Source organism: Canis lupus, chromosome 12 (genome assembly GCF_011100685.1).
Source record: "Canis lupus familiaris isolate Mischka breed German Shepherd chromosome 12, alternate assembly UU_Cfam_GSD_1.0, whole genome shotgun sequence".
Taxonomy (NCBI): domain Eukaryota; kingdom Metazoa; phylum Chordata; class Mammalia; order Carnivora; family Canidae; genus Canis; species Canis lupus.
Genome location: NC_049233.1, coordinates 18,405,397 through 18,426,839, shown reverse-complemented (window position 1 = coordinate 18,426,839; position 21,443 = coordinate 18,405,397). Strand labels below are relative to the sequence as shown.

The window sequence follows — 21,443 nt, the reverse complement described above, 5'->3', positions numbered from 1 at the left end:
ACTACGTTTTTTTTTTTTTTTTCCTTTAAGGAGCTCACAATTTAGTTGAAGAGAAAAAATATCTGTTGTATCATATACAGAATGAAAATAACATAACTGAATTCAAGTTTGTATGCCCAATGCACAGTAATGGCAATCACTGAGACATCAGGTAAGTAGTAAGGAAAGATTTTACTTGAGACAGCCAAACAAGAGACTAGAGGGCAGGCCATGAATCCATCTCTCTGAAGAGTTGAGGTTGGGTGTATTTAAGGATAAGGATGTTATGGGATATATAGGTAGAATGGAATATGCTGAATGGATATAGGGAAAAGGAGGGTGTCTTCCTGTATAAGCGCGCACATTCAAGAATCATGTCTCTTCATGGGACGTATGCAAAAACTGGCAATGTAAGCATGATGAATGGGGAGGAGATCTTGGTGTGTGTTATTGCAGAGGTTACTGTCATTCATCTTGCTCCCTTCTGCACAGTCACAAACATTCTTCCTGGTTTGTTCGGGTCTGAGCTAATCTACAATACAGGCTCATAAATCAATCAGATGAGCCAGAGTTAGGGTAGAACGGTCAAGCACTTGTTAATGTGTCAGTTTCAATAACTAATAAAAAATGTCAAGTAGAATTGCTGATAAATATATTTATCTTTATGATGATTTCTGTAGAGCAGGCACTAACTGTAATGGTTGTGAACACAGTCTAGAGCCAGAGACCCTGTGTTTGATTCCAGATCCTCCACTTGATAGGCTTAAATTCTTAAATTCTTTATACCACCGTTTTCACATTTATTCTAGTATCTACCTTAACTGGCTATGAGTTAATACCTATAAAGCACATAGAGCCTTGCTGACATATAATAAGCATATAAATGTTAGCTACTATTATTGTTATTTGAAAGGACAGCTATTTCAGTTGGAATAAGGCTAAGAGAAGCTATGAGAAATAAGAAGATCATTCAAGTAGAAACAAACTGATGGCTAAAAGTATGAGGAAAGGTACATTCATGTTCAAGGAACAGTATCCACAGAAATCACAATACAAAAACATAAGAATGTACCTCTCAGAATCTTTGTGAAGTGACTTTCTCATTCTACTTCATTTCCTTGATATCTTTTCACTTTATATTCCTGTTTCTTTAGATCACTTACTTCCTCATCTTTTAAGACCCATTCTAGGTTAGGAGGTCTTTTTTTTTTTAATTTTTTTTATTTATTTATGATAGGCACACAGAGAGAGAGAGAGAGAGAGAGAGAGAGGCAGAGACATAGGCAGAGAGAGAAGCAGGCTCCATACACCGGGAGCCTGATGTGGGATTCGATCCCGGGTCTCCAGGATCGCGCCCTGGGCCAAAGGCAGGCGCCAAACTGCTGCGCCACCCAGGGATCCCCCGGTTAGGAGGTCTTATTGAAGAGAGATCACTCTCTAAAATTGTTGCCAGCCTCATCACCCACATTTTGAATGGAAGATGTAATATTACCACAGGCCAAGTTACAATCCTTCCTCACCTTCATTAGTTCTCTCTTCCCAAGGGTTCTGATGATTTTGTGTTTAGGTTCCACAGATATTCCTGAGTACTCACCTTGCTTGACTTCTTTGAATTATTTTCTCCCGCTAATAACCCAGTCACTTTCTTCCAGAGATGTTCCTTTTTCAATGTTATGGTGAAATGATCTATTCGAGTTGCTCCTGTATCGATGGTCATTCTTTCATAGTCTACTTTCAGGTGCCTCCTCTTGTGCTCTTATATTAATGCTTGCTCTTCAAGTTCTTTCCTGGGCCACTTTCTTTTGCCCTTTCACTTTCTCCTGCAAACCAAGTATAATTCATGGGCTAATGGCTCTCAGATCTGTATTTCCAATATAGTTTTCTCTCCTGAGACAAATATCTGTGGAGGCATCTCCCAACATCTCCTATCCAATGTCTAAAGAAAATGAAAAATCATAGTAAACCTAAAATGGGGCTATTTATCTTCCCAACAAATCTATTTCTTTCTCTCTGCTCATTATTATCTACCTAGATGTATGGTCTTAAATCAGGTTTTCATCCTTACCTTCTTTGTATTATTAACTTTCCAAATGTCTTGAGTCTATTCCCTTAACTACCCTAGAATCACAATCTCATCCTATCTATATCCCCCTGTTCCCCACTCCATTCTTGTAATTGCTTCCCAAATGGTCATTCTGACTCCAGGCTTGTTCCTCTCTGACCTATTATCCATAGCTTTTTTTTTTCCTTTTTAATTGTCTTCCTAATGATAAAATTTGATTAGAGCATGCCCCTGCATGAGGTTATTCAATGGTCTCCTATTGCCTTCAAGTAAAATCCAAAATATTACAGGCTTCTTGACTTCATTTTTAGTCCTTTTTATATTATTTCCTCTGTTTTGCCCTGTTTTTAGTCACTAAACCCTTTTCTGCCCTTTAGGCTTCTATGTGTACTGTTCTCTCTCTGCACTATTTTTCTTCCTTTCTTTGGTTAAATCATTGTCTCTTTGACCCTTTCTAATCCTTTGTTTCCATTTCACTAAACACACTGGGTTTTCCACATGCTTCTGGTACCAATTTATTTTAGTCTCCTTTAAGAGCTCTTTGTCTTCTAAGACCAAACACTTTGTTGTCCTGTCCTGGAATAATCAATGAGAACTTCATGATTTCCTAACTAGTCTTCTTCATCATCCTCTCCATTCAACATTGGTCCTCTCCATTTCAAATGATTACCTTTCATCCACACAACTGTCCATATTAAATTCTGGGAATTATCCTTGATAACTTCTTTTCTGTTACACACATAGTCAATGAATCTCCAGATTTCCTGATTTTACTATCTAGATATTTCTCAAATGTCATCATGTTTCCCTCTATTGCTGCTCCCACTGTGTTTAGATCCTCATCATTTCTGATAACAATGACAAAAATAGCTAACACTCATTTTTATGGGATAGTGCTCTTCAGTGTTTTTATGGACTATTTTAGTTAATTCTCACAGAATTTATCTTTGAAATAAAGACTACTATTTTTGTCTTTATGTAGATCAGAAACTGGAGGGTCAAAAAAAAGGATACTGGAGGGTCAGAGAAGTTTGGCAACTTGTCTAAAGTCACACAGCTACTCAGGGTTCATGCATTTTTAAAGGGGCTCTAAAATACAATGACAAAGAGTCCTTTGTTTTGTAGTGGTTACCCTTAAAGTCAGATTACTTGTACTTAAAATCTTCCTTGCACTTCTGTCAGAATATGTCACATGGCCTACTTAAAATCCTGTTTCTAGATTGAAATCATTAAAAACATTTTCTGTGACTTTTTCCTGCTGGCATTGATGTTGCCTTTCAAAGTGGATTTGGGTCAAAGAGTAGTCATCAGCCACAGTCACTAAAGGCAGAACACTCTCTTGTCTCTCTTCTCTTTATACAGTGGCATGAGTATCCTTAGAGCTTTGAATCCCCAAACTCTGGAAGGGCTTCAGCAGGCTTAATATTTTGTTTTTCAGCCCACCTAAAGGAAAACTCAAACAGTGCCTCCACTACATAGCCACACTCTCATTTCCCACCTTATCCTCTCTAGCTCATTAGATGTCCACTGCTTGCCTCCCAAGCAGCTTTCCTAATTATGTCGGTGGCGCACAGCTTGTCTTCTTAAAGACTGTGTTTTTCACTCTGTTCGTGCCATTTCACTGGAGAGGAAATCTGCATCTGCGCTCCTATGGAAGCCATAAGGTCACCACGTGAAAACTTGGAGGGCAAAAAAATGTTGTCAGTAATGAGATCTCAGGCATTTGGAAAGTTCACAGGGTCCTTTGTACAACACTGAAGAATCCCTCTGTTTCCTCTGGTGCTGTTTCATGCTAATTTCAGAACACCAGCCAGTATAAGGCATCTCAACTCAAACTTCAGTTCACAGTGGAGCCCCTTTCATCCTTTTTTGCAGCAAGGCAGTTAGATTTATCTTGTTGATCTGTGGAAAAAAAAGGAATGAAAAAAACACAGTCACATGAATATAACAGATGGAACAAATTGAAGGGATTGCTCCTACCACTTTTCAACCTTATTAAAAGGAGAAGAGAAAATTGTTTTTCAACGGGGCACCAATTATTATGATTATTTAATATTTAAAAATTATGTGACATTCTAGAAACTTTAAGAATTGCTGGTATAGGCTGAATAACAATAATACCAGATTAATTCTATCATAGTTACAGGGTTTTTGTCATCACTTCGCTGGTGACAAAATTGATTTTTGATTCTTGACTCCTCTGGTTATATCTAGTTAAGGAGCAGGTCCCCATACTATACTATGAATATACTATACAGAGAAAGTCTGGGGATGGCATAAAGGAAATAATTGACTCTCTGACCTCATGCTGTTGCCACTGCATCTTATTTAAACTGTGACATTTGATTAGTGTATCGATTTGCTCAGGAGATTCTGGAATCACACTCCCAAAAAGTCCCCTCATTATATTACCCACTGTCCTAGTTTTCCAACACTGTGTGATTCTATCTCTAAGAGTGTGCCTTCACAGTACAGAAAAAAGAAAACATTAGTAAACTTTATGATAGAATGGATTCTAACTCCCCAGATCCAAGTTTTTGATTTGTAGAATCAAATAAATTCTAGCAAAATTATGGTTCAAATTCCCCAACTTTAGGCTGTAGAGTAGCTAAGGTCTTGCTCTTGCTCTTTCTTCATTAATCTTTTTTTCAAAAAGTATTTTTGTATTGAGAAGTGAGTCATGCCTTAAATTTGCCAGTCTAACAAGTCTAACAAGTAGGAAATGAACGTTGATACTGTTATCTCCCTGAGGCTGTCACATAAGGTGTTCAGCAATAGGTCCTTTGTGGCTTGAGTAGTTGTGTCATAGGGCACAAACCATCAAATCCACTCTGCTGTGTTATTTTTATGTATTTATTTATTTTTTTAGAGTGATAAAGAAAAGGGGTGGAGTGGGGGGAAGGACAGAGGGAAACAGAGAGACAGAATCCTAAGCAGGCTCCATACTAAGTGTGGAAGCCATTGTGGAGCTCGATCTCACAACCCTGAGATCATGACCTGAGCTAAAGTCAAGAGTTGGACACCTAAATGACTGAGCCACCCAGTTGCCCCCTGTGCTGTGTTATGATTTAGCAGTCATGTTGGTTCATAGCACCAGATCATCTATTTTTCAACTTGCTGGTGTCATCCTATAGAAGAGACCTTAGTATAAAACTATTTGTGGAATTTTAGCATATAAAGGGTATTTTAAATAATAACTTGAAAAAATGGTGATTTTTACTTAAGGATTATGATTTTGTCTAGTTTCTCATTTAATTATATCATTTCAAGGGACACCTGGGTGGCTTAGTTGGTAAGTGTCTTGATTTCGGCTTAGGTCATGATCTTAGGGTGGTGGGATAGAGCCCACATCAGGCTTCATGTTCAGCATGAGTCTACATGAGATTCTCTCCTTCTGCCCCTTCCCCCAATTCGTGCCCCTCTCTCTCTCTCAAATAAATAAATAAATCTTTAAAAACTTACGTCATTTCATTACTATTGCAAGGTTAAATGATATAGGTCTCAGTTTTTCCTTTTTGTACACTTAACTACCTACCTGACTGCTCACATTTTAGTTGCAGCATTACATACTATTTCTTTGAGGAAGGTTTCTCTGACTTGACTTGACCCTGATCCCCACCCTTTCCTGCCTATACCATTTTACACTCATCATTACTTTCCTTTGTAGCTCTTATCAAAAGTGTAATTATATATAGGCTTGCAAATTTACTGTCAGTAATTTAATGTCTGTAATTTTCCTAGGAAATTATGAGCATAACCAGTGTGGAGCTATATTTATCTTGTTCGATAGTGTGAGACAAACAATATGTACCTATAAATACTTACTGAATTTATAAATTATTTCCAAAGAGATACTTAACATTTAACCCAATGCATTAAGCATAATTCGTAACAGGAAACTCTTTCACTCAATTCTAAAAATTTGGAAGAATAATTACAACGGCTCCCTTAGAGAAGAAAAAGGTCATCCACAAAGGAACAAGAAATAAGAATGAGTTTAACAACTGATTTATTAATGGACACTTGAGATACTAGAAGTAAATTGCACAATATTTTGAAAATTCTGCAGGGAAAATATTTTAAACCTAGAATTCTATACCCAGTTAAAATTGCGTTCAACTTTGAAAGTAAAAAAAAAAAAAAAAGACATTTTTGGTTATTGGAGAAGTTAAGAAGTTCATCATTTGCAAATTTTTTTCTACAAAGATTAATGAGGATATATTTTACTAACCCAAAATAACTATATACCCACATACATACACAGAGTATGCCTTTCCCTGTGCCAACACATTAATCCCCAAATTAAAAGTTAAACCAGAAAATAAAACCCAAAATCTATATCTGGAAGGTGTTTGAGCCAGATTTGGGCAGCTATTGACATACTTGGGTATGCAGAAGAGCAAGTTTACAGGCTCTTGATGTTGATAATACTTTAATGAATTTGTTCAAAATGGAATGGTAACTCATAACTTATAAAGGAGGAAAATTATAACTTATAAAGAAAGAAAAATCTGTCAATCTAACTATAAAAAGAAAGTGGAGGGAGGAAAGCAGCAGAAAAACATAGTATAAAAGGTATCAAGATAAGTTCAAATATATTGTTAATTAAAATATTGAAAAGAAGACACGGAGGAGAGGATGGTCATCTTGTTTTCCTATATTGACATCATTCTTTGATGGTGGAGGAACCTGATTTGAATTGACTTAAGTACATTTGAATTTGTCTTTTCACTACTTCCTCTCTCTTCCCAAACTACTAGCCTATTATTCTAATTAAAGAATTAAATTAAAAAAATTAATTAAAAAATTATGGCATCAAAACTGAGGTTTTTGAATAACAAATCACCCTCCTGATTAAGAGTTAACCCTTGTTTTAGAAAGGTGTGAGCAGGTTTTTTTGGTGTTTTTTTCCCTAGATATTCACACATTTTATATATCTATATATAAATATAACTATATTATATATTTATATATAAATATACATATAACTGTATATATTTACATAGAATCATATTATACATAAATGTAAATATATAAATATAACTATATATAAAGCATATATAAAACTATATATATAGTTTTTATATATTTATATATAGTTTTATATAAAATTGTTTTTTTAATATATATTTATATATAGTTTTATATATATATGTGTTTTTAAGAGAGAGAGTGAGCAAGTGGGAAGGAGAGTAGGGAGGGGTAGAGAGACAGAATTTTAAACAGGAGACAGTTCCATGCTCAGTGCTGAGCCCTGTGTGGGCTGGATCTCACTACCCTGAGATCATGAACTGAGCCAAAGTCAAGAATTAGATGCTTAACCAATTGAGCCACCCAGGTGCTCCATGTAACCAATGATAACAGTGAATCTTTAATTTATCATATAGATCATTTGAATGAAAGTATCCATTGTTGAATAGTACTAAGACTAATTAAGGATGTTGATTACCTACCCACGTCAGTAGGTTACAGTTAAAAAAAAAAAAAATGAGTCACAGAAGTCCAAAACATTGTCTACAGAGGAATGAAAGGTTTCAGAAGTAGAAAGTGCTAGGATCAGAGTTATGATAGAGATAACTGATCCTGAGAGCAATACTTCAGAAGATTTTAAAATAAAAAGATGTAATTAAAGAATAGCTAGGGAGTCTGAATATGAGATTATTTAACACTTAGTGGAAATGTTAATAAAATAGTTTTTTGAGCTTGAGTTTCAAGATAATTTTTTTTAATTTTATTTTTTTCAAGATTTATTTATTCATGAGAGACAGACACAGAGAGAGAAAGAGAGAGGCAGAGACATAGGCAGAAGGAGAAGCAGGCTCCTCACAGAGAACCCAATGCAGGACTTAATCCTGGACCCTGGGATCACACCCTGAGTTGAAGGCAGATGCTCAACTGCTGAGCCACTCAGGTGTCTCTCAAGATGATCTTAGAATTTAGTTTTTGAGTTTATGAGAAGTAAAGACATATTCTTTCTAGAGCAGTTCTTCCTTATATGACCTTCTGATTCAAACAGGACACACACAAACTATTAAAAATACCAAATTAAAAATTATGAGATATTTCTAAAATTTTAAAATATATAAATTAGAAAATTCTCCTCTTCAATTCCTTTTGCCTTCACATTACACAGTGAAGTTCAGATTTTGCCAGATTAGTTGACTATAATAGGAATGTTGATTTATTTGACTGGACGTGTGGCAACATTGTTTTGTAAAAGGTGCTCATACATGATAGTTAAAGAAGAGAAAGTTCTAGAGGGTTTTATATCTCCAAATTGAATGAGGTATAAAACTTAGTCAACATTGGGTTAATTCAAATAATTTTCACACATCCTGTCTTCTGCTATCTTTCTGTAAGAAAAGAGAAGGAAAGGTTCAGTTTTGTTCTTGTTATATTTGAACTAGTTTCCTCTCTCAAATAAACCCAGCAGGTAACAGTTGATACAGATGGAGAACCAAGTTTTAATTACTGTCAATAGTATTGCCTTCTCCACTTTGCCAAATGCTGCATGTTCCTGGCAGGCCAATCGGAGATCCTTCTCTTTTAGGCCTGCTTCTGCCTAAATCAGTGTGCATTTTCTTTGATATTCCCACAGTGTTCACAATATACCCTGGAACACACACTGCTCAGGGTAATATGTCTCTAATGCGCTGAAATCAATGGGAACACAGCCTTTTTTGCCTGACAGTGTTGTCAGGGTGTATTATCTGGTTTAGGCTGTGGCTTCAGTTCATAGCAGTCGTCAGTTAAATTTCCCTTTCTGAAGCTGAGCAAAGTGTGGTAATGTCACAGCCACAGGCGACTGCCGTTCATAGGACGGTTACTGGAGAAGCATAGCCTCCTGGCTTGTCACACTGTATATATCTCAGGGTCTTCTCTTCCTTCCTAGTCAGAGGTTTCCAAGAATGTTGCCTGGAGCAGTCATGGGATGCAAAAGAGAAAGATTTTTGTTCTGCACTTAGCAACATTACCACACTTCACACTCAGTTTCTGATAAGGGAAAATTTAACTGACTTGCTCTGAACTCTATCTATCAGATAATACACTCTGACAGGGCTGTGGATAAAGGCTAGAAAACCTACTAATTTATATTTCATTATCTCTGCACTTGGCTTAATCTGTTATCTTTTGCTAAGTGTTACAAAGATGACAAGGAGAACTGAACTGAGAGGGGAAAGGGGAACCCTGACCCCACAGGGGATGCGGGAAGGCACACTAGATAATTCAGCTTGCGTTTAAGAAGCTGCATGCCAGAGGATAACCTTGGAGTCTGTATCTAAGATTAGAAGACGCAGGGCAATCCCGCACAGGTAGAGAGTGAAGGGGACATTACTGTGCATTAGAAAAAAAAATAAGGATATTGGAAATGTGAAATAGCCCATGTTGGTGCGCAGATACTTCCTAACCCCGGTCTCAGGTGTTATACTCAAGAACCAGAAGAAAATGATGTTTATGGTACTTAGCCATTGTTACTGAAAAAGACCCTTTTAAGTACAGATATAGGTTCATTAGAACCAATGAACTAGTAGGGGTATATAAGGTTCAATTAACTCAGGGAGAACTCTGCTTCCCTCCAGTGCAGAGAATGGCTAGTTGTCATAAACACTCCTGGAGGTGGAAGCATGGGGCTTAGTTTCCAATGTCAATGCAGGAATGTAGTGGTTCAATTTGGAAGTTCTTTACAATAAGGATAAACCCACACTGGAATTGTCCTAGCTTTGAAAAGGAATTATAAAATACAGATATTATAAAATAAAGATAGTAAGTTTAAGGGACTCTCTGGAATTGTGCTGAAGGATATTCTAGGCACTTGCTAATATTTATTTGTCAGGAATGAGATCAGACATTGGGAACCTGAACATTTGTAAAACTTTCTTAGAGCCTTTCCTTTTCTCTTTAAAAGAGAATCTTGCTGGCACCTTTGAGAGATGGTCTCCTGATTATCTTTTTGGTCTATGTTGAGAAGAAGCGTACAGATAGGAGGGTGGGTAAATGCATACAGATTTCAGTTCAAGGTGAGCTTGCTCTGTAAATTATTCTAAGAGGAATTTTAGCTCTCTTGGGGACATGTGCTGAGCAGAGAGCATTATGAATTGTATATCTTCTTTCTCAGAACGAAACTGTACTTCTTAGTATGTAGTAAATAATTCCTACCCTCAGAGCTTCTGCTTTCACATCTGTAAAGTGGAGTGGTAAGGAGGAGTAAGAAGATATACTTTAACCATATTTTAGGGATGAAAAGTATCAAAAAGGAAGTGACTATAATCACAGAATTTTAGAGCTCAAAGGAACCACAGAGATGTTTAGAAGAAAAGAACTAAACCAGGAGTGAGGATATGTGGATTTGATCTTAGCTCTGCGTTGATTTAATGCATGTCATGAGAACATACTTTCTTTCCTCTGAGATCTCAGGGCATCTTCTATAAGATGATAATATGTCAGTAACTTATTTCTGAGAGCCCTTCTGCTTTAATTCCTTACCGTGTTATCTACAGAAATGGGTATCTGCCAGGGTTACACTGGTGGTTGATGAGGCAACCAGTACCAGAGTCTCTGTTCTTTGACTCTCTTCCCATTGTTTCCTTCTTCTCCCTTTCTTCCTTCATTCTCTCTTCCCTTCCCTTCCCTTGCTTCTTTCCTTCTTTGTGGTCTGTTTTTATTTTCTAAGTTCATTCAAATTCTCAAAATAATACATTAAAGATTCAATGTTGGGTTAGTAGTCACAATAAATAAATACTAGTTATTATAACGTAGCTTCTGATAGATTCTTTATTTAAATTTTACTGCTTTAAAGTAAAACTTTACAGTTGTGAAGCAGCTACTGAAACAACCCTATATAAATTTCAAATTATGATACTGAACTGCTGACTTAGAATCCATGAATAACAGTATGTTATCTTTAAAACTTGTCTTTCTCTAATGATGCACTTCAAATAACCATATAAAGCTAATGTCAGCTCCCCAATTTTTCTGTTGCCACAGATTTGGTGCCCTGATTTTAGGGATTGTTGTGAAACCTCTGGCTGAGCTTTCACAGTTCTGCCAAACTGACGCAAGCCAGCTAGACTCACTCAGTTGTTTTGGCAACTTTTCCAGGGAACTCCTATAGTCCCCCAGAGGAGGCAGTGATGAGGACTTCATCATTTTGATTTCTCTCCACCTCCTACACACAGCCAATTTTGGTCCAGGGGTGTGTGTGTGTGTCCTTGAATGCAGACTGGGAAATGGCCTTCCTGCTGTTTTATAGTTGGTAGCTGTCCTTTCTATTAAATGCTGCTATTTTTCTGTGTATAACCTTTTTTCCCCCCCTTTGGGGAACTCTTCTCTCAAAATTAGCAAATAAAGTAGATCCCACAATCTTTCACTTAACTTCCAAGCTAACTCACAATTTTGATGTCCTGATGAAAACCATATAATATCATTTGGGAACACTTCTCCATTCCTGATGAGTTTCTTTTCTGTAAGGGAGCTCTATAACTACAAGTATTTCTCCAATTCACTCTTTATTTCATCTTTGGAGAGGTGAAGAGGATTGTTTGGCTAGTAGTATTGGGAGCAATAGCTGGGCTTGTGTGGCTCAGCTGCACCTTTGGTTTCTCTCTTTCTCTCTCTTAATCTAGTATTTCTGTCCCCTAGATTTGGGAGCTGGAGTGTGAAGTCAGCTTGTGCCTAATCTTGCCTGTGCCTAGCATGAACAATTCTGCCTAATTCTGGGATTTAGTTGTGAGATTTCTAGGATTTCATATTAAAGGTCATCTTCCATCTAGTCCTTGATTATAATAATGGTGTACTTGTCTTTCATGTTGTTCAGACCTTAGGTGGCAAAGAGGGAAGTTAGTTGTTGAAACCCTCTTGGAGAAAGTATCTACAATACAAAAAAAGTTTAAAATGATGAATTATCTTAACTAAGTGAACAAACCCTTAGGGATCATCTACTAAGTGCGGAGGCATGTTCGTTGTCATTGAGAAAATAAAGATGATTAGGCATAGTCCCTTTCTTAAAAGATTCCAGAGTTTAATAGGGTTGATTTATAGGGAAGACTAGAGACATCAAAAAAGAGGGGACATACTAAGACACGCAGATATTCATCTGTATCAACAATTCTAAATTATCTAGGAGTGTGGGATACTGGCAGGGAGAGGAAATGAAGGCAAAAGATAAAATATCCAATTATAAGTAGATTCCACTGGTAATTCACTTAGCCAACTATTTCACTTTTTCTTGTAGCTATCTTTAAGAAACTTGTTTCAAAAAACATAACTCTTCACAAAAATATAACTTTTTCTGTGGACCAGGAAAGTTGAGTTTAAATATATAGCAAGTAAAAAAAATTAAAGAGATAAATGTATAGCAAATAGACAAATGAAAATTGAAGAATTAAAAATATAATTTTTAATTACATGTGCCAAATTAAATGTTTTGGTGACTAATAAATAGGCAAACAAACTAGCCTCATTTTCCTAATTTACAAAGTAGGAGTCAGAGCAACCAACTTGTAGGTTTTTTGTAATGATTAGAGCTTAATGAATTAAAGACCTTGGCATGAAGTCAACGAATGATTAATAAATAGTAAATTATTATTTATATTATGGCAAACATCTGGTTTGGATTTGAGTAACTCCCTGAATCTGAAACTTAGTAAAAGTCTGTGTGTCTTTTGCAAAAGCAAATGATGTACACCTCTCAAGCTGTTTTTGAGTTGTTTTTGGAACAACATAATCACAGCTGAACATGATCAAAATTTAGATAGGAGTAGATTATATTGGGATTGAGGTCAGAGGATAAGAGTAAAATAAATTGAGGAAAAGGCAGAAAAAAGGAAAATGTTAATTTATAGATAGTTAATCAACTTGAAAACTTTTTAAGAATGGACTTTTTTAAGAGTAGATTTTATTTAGACAAACGTTTATCACTTAAATGTTCATTGACTTGGATCAAATTTTCTTTGCCTCTGAAATTTTTAGCAAAAATTATTATCATCTTTATTTCTATTTGAAAAATCCTACAAAATACTAGGAGTTACAAAAACAAGTGTTACCATATCAATTAGAATTCCTTGTAGACAACATTTTTTCTATTCCATGGAGAACAAGGGAAAATTTGTTCTTTGAGTGATACAATTGAATATTAGAAAAAGTAAGTATAAATTGCTAAACTCTAGTTGGAAGATTTTATCCATTGGCCATGATTCATGTAAAGGCATATGCTTTGTTCATAAGAGCACATAGGGTGATGGAGAAGGGAGAGAGAGAGAAAGAGAGAGAGAGTATAACATTTACACTCTAAAGGAGCTGTCACAATACTATTTCACTCTCTGCTTTCTTCCTTCTCTAACTTGCAAAATTCAGTAGTATTTTACTTTACTTCACATTCACTCCTAAAATTATATTAACCCACAAAAAGCAGAGGTTAAATTTTGTTTCTGGTTAGGCTGATTATTATCATTTTTAAAAGATTTTATTTATTCATGAGAAACATAGAGAGAGGCAGAGAGAGAAGCAGGCTCCCTTTAGGGGGCCTGATGTTGGACTTGATCCCAGGATCCTGGGATTATGACCTGAGCCACAGGCAGACGCTCAACCACTGAGCAACCCAGGTGCCCCAAGTCTGATTATTTATGGACAAAATCTCTTGGGGTGCTTGGGTGGCTCAGTCGGTTGAGGGTCTGACCTTTGACTTCAGCTCAGTCATGATCTCAGGGTTGTGAGACTAAGCTGAAAGCCTGCTTAAGACTCTCTCTCTCTCCTTCTGCCCTGCCCTGCCCCCCCAACTCATGCTCATGCTCTCTCATTCTCTCTCAAAAAAAGTCTTATTAGTGGATCCTGATGAAATCCTATGCCATGCATCATGCTCCATTGTGGAGATTTGTGAGTATTGCAATTTTTAGCCTTATATATATGATGGTGAGGGTACCCCTAAGCAAGTGTCTGGTCCTAGGGAACAACCCCATGTACTCATTCAGGGACAATGAGTTGCATATGATGTGTTGTAATTTTTAGTCATGAGCTGTCTCCTTGAATGCCTTCTCTGACTTTCTAGAGAGGATTTAGTTGAGCATATATTGTGCTAGAAGTAAGGGTTACTCCCATTCTATGAAACCAATAATATATTCCTCAAAGAGACTGCTACAGTTAATCTCCTGCAAGTTTATAATTCAAGGAATGCAGTACTCTAGAATAAAGAATTATTGAAGTACTAGAAACACTGGATGCATTTGATTCAGGGCTTTTATGTTAGAGCATACATGTGTGCATGTGCAGGTTCCTGCCCTGCCACACTTTAGATCTGCCGTTATCCATTCATGTATAATCCATCTAATCACATTATAATCACTCATGTGTCACGTGGGCATGCCCCCTTTCTCCCACAGAGTCATTCTCTACTCTCTTCCTAATAGGGAGGGGACACAATTGCTTCAGCCTCCCCTAAGCACTAGTTCCAAATGTTTCGTTTATCCTACTATATTTTGGCAAGGAAAGTTTTATAGACAACATATGTCTAATTGGGAAAACCTTAGTGGCTTAACCAAGGAAATTTTTTTACTCATGCCCATTATATCTCACGAAGACATTCTACTCCATTCACACATTCAGGAGACATATTGATGGAAGTAACAATAGTTCAACCTGTGGCTTCAGCAGTCATTGTGGAGGGGGAAGAGAGAGAGTAGGTGAAGGTTTCATACTGCTCTTCTATTTCAGTTTCTAAGGGACACATATAAGAGGTTTCACTCACTACCATTGGCCAGAACTAGTCATGTGACCCCCCCTCACCTAACTTCAAGAGGACTGAGAAGTGTCATCTTCGGTGTAGCCAGAAGGAAGGAAAAGAGATATTGGTGAGTGCTGGTAATTTTTATTATACAGGACAAGCCAAATGACTGGCTGTCTTTGGTTGAGTTTCAAAAGACAAAGCCGCTTTGGTGACATCTCCATCATCCTTAAAGTTTTAAAACTTCACTCTTATCAGGATTTCCATAGCTGGTCAGATTCAGAAAACTTACCCATGTTAACTAAGGTCGAAAGACTGAGGTATAAATTACCTTTGTCATCAAGCTAATCAAAAAACAAACACAAAAATACACTAATACATTTTGGACACTTGCTTCTAAATCTTATGGTCTTTTCATACAGTAGATACTAGCAGGCACAGGAATGGGAACTGTGGCTTATTAGAATATGCACCTTTCGTAGGTCTTTCTGACTGCTGCGTCACCTTTTTGGGACCAAACCATTTTTGTCTACCCTTTAAAACATCTTTTTCCAATATTAGAGTAACTAGAAAGCTGAGTAAGTGAACAGAAGTTTACTTCTTTGGTAAAAATAGAATCTGAGCAAAAGGAGGTGAAAACTCATAAATTCCCAATCCCACTGTGATGATGTCTGGTGAGTCATTCATACCCCACAGCAGAGTATACATATCTCTCAAATGACTATATTCATAGCTGCTATACACAGCATTCTTCTCTTTTTCCCTCCTTCCCTGTCGCCTTTCCCTCGCTCAGTATTGAATTACTATAGCCACATGATCAAATTTTTTTCCTCTTTGGGCATCTTCTTTTATGTTTCACAGTAATGATAAAATCAAGCAGTTGATTAGATTAGGCTTGTTAATTTACCATTGTATTCTGTTCTGTCTTCCTGGACACTTCTATTAGAGTTTGGCATACCCACCTAAGACTTTTACATTCTGGTAAAGATATCTATACATGATGACTGATAAGCATCTATGAATTTCTTGTATGTGCCTGGCATTATTATAAGTACTACTCATAGATCAGTGGGAGAGTAAGAAAGACACAGTTTATATTCTAATATGGGAAGATAGACAAGAAACAAACAAAATAGATAAGATGACATGGCAAATATTGATAAACAAAGCAGGCACTGGAGGCGGAGGGAGTTTGAGAGAAGGCTTCACTTGAGAAGGTAGTATTTGATTCCAACATGAAGGATGTGAAGCAGCAGGTGATGAGGAAGACAATGGTAAGAACTTTTTATACAGAGGGAATAACAAATGGAGAGGCCTTCAGGTAGAACCAGAACTTGAGAGGGTCACAGAGTGAGTAGTATCCTCAGAGGAGTTTCAAGCTTCAGGTGGACTAGAGTTTCTTAATCTCAGCCTTATTTACATTTTGAGCTAAATTATTATTTGTTGTAGGAGATGATATTGTTCACCATAAGATGTTTAGCAATAACTTTGGCTTCTACTTACCAGATACAAGTAACATCTATGCGGCTGTGAAAATTAAAAAAAAAAAAAAATGTCTCCAGACACTGCCAAACATTCCCTGGAGGGTAAAATTGCTCCTGGCTGAGAATTACTGAATTAGAATGAAAACATAAAGGGTGTGCAAAGCTCTATCTATCTATGACCTGTCTATCCATCACCTCTCGCCCTACTACCTAACTTAAAGAAGCAAAAGTGCTGATTTACAGAAGCTTCCATGTTGCTCTGTTTCCCATCAACTGCCATGAGGTGGAATGGTGAACTGCTTTCCTCCACATCACTAGTTGCTGGAAATTAGGGTCTTGAGGTACTCAATCATCTCTAGATTGGCCTTCTTGTTGTTAGCCTGTTGAGACTTTTCAAGGAAAGATTATAAGACATTTCTCCAACACAAGAAACTCTGGAATGCTCCTTTGGGGCATCTCTGGCCTCCAGGTCTTCCAGGCACAAAAGTAACCTATAGTTCACAGCACAGTCCTTCAAGTCAGATATCCCATCTATTTCAGGCATGTTAACTGTCAGAAATTGGCCATATTTCCTTGTTTCCAACCTCATGATTTTCTCCTTGGATTCTCTACACTTTATTGCCCAAAGCAATATTGTAGAAAGTTTAAAACTGCCTGGTCTTCACTCATCATTCACCATTTTAACAAGATCATAATATGATCGACTACTATCTATTTGCCTTTAGATCATGATGTTCTAAGGAGGCAGGCTGATTAGGTGTCCAGTGATTCATTGATTGTTAAATCTCAGGGTTGGTTCTCAGCTTTGGATGTTGTTTGATTCATCTTCCTAGAGTATCAATCCACTGTCCTTCCTGGGAGATTAGCTTCTTTGATTGGTTTTGAATATGGTTTTATGTTTGATTGGTTTTCATCTTCTTTTCTAAAACTGTTTTTCTTTATTTATAAAGGGAAGATCTTATCAGACAAAATGAATCGGTGATGCCCTATGGTTTCATCCTCGTGTGTTTAATGCTCTCTTCATCTGTTCCCATTAAGAAATCTTGGAGATTTACAGATTTATTATTCTGTCAAATACACTTTCAAGTAACATGGACAGAGAAAGTCCTTACTATTTACAGTCATTCAAAAAATGTTTTCAAATATTTTACCTGCCTTCCTGAAGATCTGTACTTGGTTTGTATTTCATTCATATTATGTTTATAGATGGGGAAACTTCATTAGAATCCCAATTTCTATGAAACACTTAGGACTTTTCCATCACTCTCTCCTCTGATAAAAAGTGATTATATATTTCTACCCACTGTCATGTAACATGTGTAGCAAGAATATAGGTCCATGCCTCACTGACTTTGTACTTGGCCATGTGGTAGATATGTAGGTGATATGTTACACTCAATGGTCATTTCTGAGAAGAGGATGTAACAGGCATCTGCTGTTTTCTCCTGGCTCTTTTGATTCTCTCTCTCTGACACAAGAAAGGACACATCACACTAAAGGGTTGCTGCTTTAGCCTAGAAGCCTAGACTGAAAAACACCTGGTAGCAGATACAAACTAAGTTGTCATCATGGAGCAGAACTGTAGCTGTGGTCTCACATCTACTGACTCATCACATGAAAAGAAATAATATTGATTTTTGGAAGTCACTTAGCTTAATTTATTGTAGGCATCACCTAATGAGAGTTGAAGAATTCACACTCACTTCTGATAGAATAAAGAAACAACTCAAAAGTCATAAAATAATTTAGAAAGTCTTGTAGTCTGTCTGTATGATAGACCATATCATAAGCGAGCATGAAATTAAAGCCATGTTTAATCAAACGGATTGACTTTATATCTTAATTGTTGGTAATGATCATGCTCCCTCAATTATGAACAAATAAAGTATTTAGCTTTGTATAAGATATCCAGCTATCTTTATATGTTGATTGTGTACCATTTGCTGATTGCCTCATGTGTATGGGAATAAACTTTTTATATGTTAAGACTTAAAAAAAAAGCCAACTCTCTTTGGATGTGAAAATTGCAGGTTCAAATGAATGAAGTAGAAAGCACAGAATAGACATGATTTTCCTGTTGAATAATATTTGCTTATTCATTTGTTTGTTTTAATAGATGACCGCTCACCAAACCCTTAAGATGAGTGAGGTACATTACTTAGGTAATTTTGCATTACCTTGTTGTATCATCAGAATCATTGTGAAAGGTGGTTTCAATTTAAAACTGGATTTATAAGGTCAAGTATCTCACCCAGTTTTATAAAATTAGTAAGTTGTTAAGTCAGAAATGACTTGTGTATTTTAGATCCCTGATTTTAGGGTCCCAGTTTCGAAGATTTTTATTTATTCATGAGAGACACCGCGAGAAAGAGAGAGAGAGAGAGTCAGAAACATAGGCTGAGGGAGAAGCAGGCTCCCTGCAAGGAGCCTGATGTGGGACTCGACACCGGATCCTGGGATCATGCCCTGGGCCAAAGGCAGACACTCAACCGCTGAGCCACCCAGGCATCCCAAGGGTCCCAGATTTTAGAGCCCTGATCTCTTAACTGCTAATACACTATTTTAATTGTGAGAGGTGGTAGCCAAGTTGAAATCAAGGAGTAGCTTTTGACTTAGGATTCACATTGTGTATCAAGAATATTATACTGTAAATCTCTGTTATTTTCTCTCTCATCATAAATAACCAAATATATTGAGCATCTAATATGAGGTAGATCTTTTTCCAAGTGCTGAAGATATAACAGAAGAAAAGAAAGCTAGAGAAATTGCCTTGGAGGGAGAGAATCTGGTAGATATTCAATAAATATTCAAGTAAAGTTTGCATTGTTTTTCAATGCACCAAAATTATTAAATGAGAAACATCATTTTTTCTTATTTGAGATTCTTCTCTCCTAATGTGGGTATCTTTTATCATACCATAGCAGGACATTTCACTATGTGATTCAGGTTGAAATGCTGTATTTTGTCTAACACAGGGGAAAAGGAAAGTCATGCTTCTTCCCAATGACTGAGACAATGCACCTGGCCTTGGCCTGTGTTGGGAAGCTAGATGGTTTGCTTCTACTGTGTATGCATCTTCCCTTTCATCCCGATCTATTCCCAAGTTCATTTAAGAGCAATGGGGCAATCTTAGAGCAGATCTGAACATCTTAATCTTTATAAGATCTCTTGCCCCCCCTTGTTAAATTATGTGATATTGCATTCTTCATTATAATAGAAATCTAAGAATTCTACATTTGGAGATTAATTAGATTTTTAAGTTTTCTCTTTCAATATTAATAATATGAACTCTTTTAAAAAGGAAGTATGGTACAGGAGCATTCTTCATGCCAGATGCAGAGTCTGTTTATACCCCTTTTTGCAAACTGCCTAAGAACAAGCCACTTATTCCATTAAACTGTATAGTAGTATGGAAGCATACTTATAGCATATAGTAAATTGAGAGATTAAGTAGTCCTAAAGATTTTTTTTCTGAGACTATTACACTGCCTCCAATAAATACTAAATTTAAGCCAAAATCTAAACAAAAACTGAATAAAGTGAAAGACAAGTGACTGTTACTTCTTTTTGAAATGCCAAATAACTCAATGAAGCATTGTCAGCAGGTATTTGCTTTCCAGTTTTACATTGAAACCATTTGAAGACTTTTTTTCAAAATCATGAGAGTGACCTAGAAGGCCACAATCTCACTTTAGGATCATAACAAAAACTATAATATTGGATAGTTCATCCTGCATGGATGAAAGATAACTGTAGGTTTTTAAGTTGAGTTGGATCTAACAGACTTTCTGCTTGGGAAATATACTTTTCTTTGGAATTCGAGAGACCTTTATCTTTCTATTTTTGCCTTTAACATGATCTCTAAATAAACTAATTGGATTTTTTTTCTGGGTCCAACAACTTCTAAGTTCTCAGATATCTTAGTCTATAGGCGATTTTACTCAACAAATTTTTAGTCCAATGTGTCTTAGTGCACATATAACCCCCGCCACCCTCTCCCCCCCAATAAAAACCAACAACTACCTGGAATGAAATACAAGAGTACAAGAAAGTCAACAAGAATGTATTTATTGATACCTTTAAGGGGATTCAGGTAAAAAAGCTTATATCCTAACCATGAATGCTTCACCTGAATCTCAAAAGGTCCAGTGGCCCAATAAAATGAAAACAAAAAAGATAATAAATTCTTTTTGAGAAGCTATTTTTAGATAAGTAGATCCTGTGGTAAGTCAAGATCTGCAACAAGTTTTGGTTTGAGATAATCCAAAAATCATGTATATTTCATAATGGTTGAGGGATATTTAGTATTTTAACAGGAGATATACTTCTGAATTATTTGCCAATAATTCAGGCAAATATTACTATTAATCTTCATTCCCTGACCATCAACTACTGATTGCAAGGAGAGTGAGCTAGAACAGTAAGTAGCTGCTGAAGGATGGGTGACAGATAATCAGGAAGGTGGTAAATTCTTAAACATGAATCTAATAAGTTTACCACATGAATGCTATTTGAGATCCTATGAAACCAGAACTCTTCTCACAGGATAATAATAAGGGCTCTCAAATTTAATTCAATGTATAGTGGCCTAGTTTCCACTGAAGGACCCAAACCAACATTTCCTCATTCTTAACTATTTGAGAATCTTTGTATTCACCTTACTTTAGGTCCCAAGTATAGGTAATCTGGATAGTAAGCCATCTTCCAGTTGTCTTGCAAACTTTGGGTAGTAAGCCATCTTCCAATTGTCTTGCAAACTTTGTGTGACAGCCTTTAGTTGATAGGCACATTTTAATTGTTTCTGTTCCAACAAATGCTGACTCTTGTATTTCACTCCAGTTTCTTTTTGTTTTAGTAATCCAACAGAAAAATATTCAAGTTTGATAGCTGGTTTCCAGAGAGACACCTTCTTCCACCTATGGGTTCCAAAGATAATTCCATGAAGAATAATAAATGTCCAGAAGCCAAATGTAGTATGCTATTGGTAAGATTGGAAATAGAATTTAATTTTTATCCAAGTGTCTATCATGTTCCAGAAAAACATTAATGAATTTGATAGAAAACTAACATTATTTAACTATGCTCATTTACAATTGAATTAAGTCCTTAACATGAACTTGTAGTTTTTTTCTTAACGAAAAGCCTCATAGGATTCTCACATCTGTGTCCTAAAGAGAGCGGATTTCAGGAGAGTAATTATCAG

The 21,443-nt window shown here is 36.4% G+C and overlaps 1 long non-coding RNA gene across 1 annotated transcript; it reads left to right on the top strand.

Annotated features, from left to right (window-relative positions):
- The first annotated feature begins 29 nt into the window (after positions 1 to 29).
- On the top strand, positions 30 to 21,224 carry LOC111098157. Its single transcript, XR_005367399.1, has 3 exons — positions 30 to 151; positions 14,747 to 14,883; positions 21,096 to 21,224. It is a non-coding gene; the product is annotated as an uncharacterized LOC111098157 (long non-coding RNA).
- Positions 21,225 to 21,443: the final 219 nt, after the last annotated feature.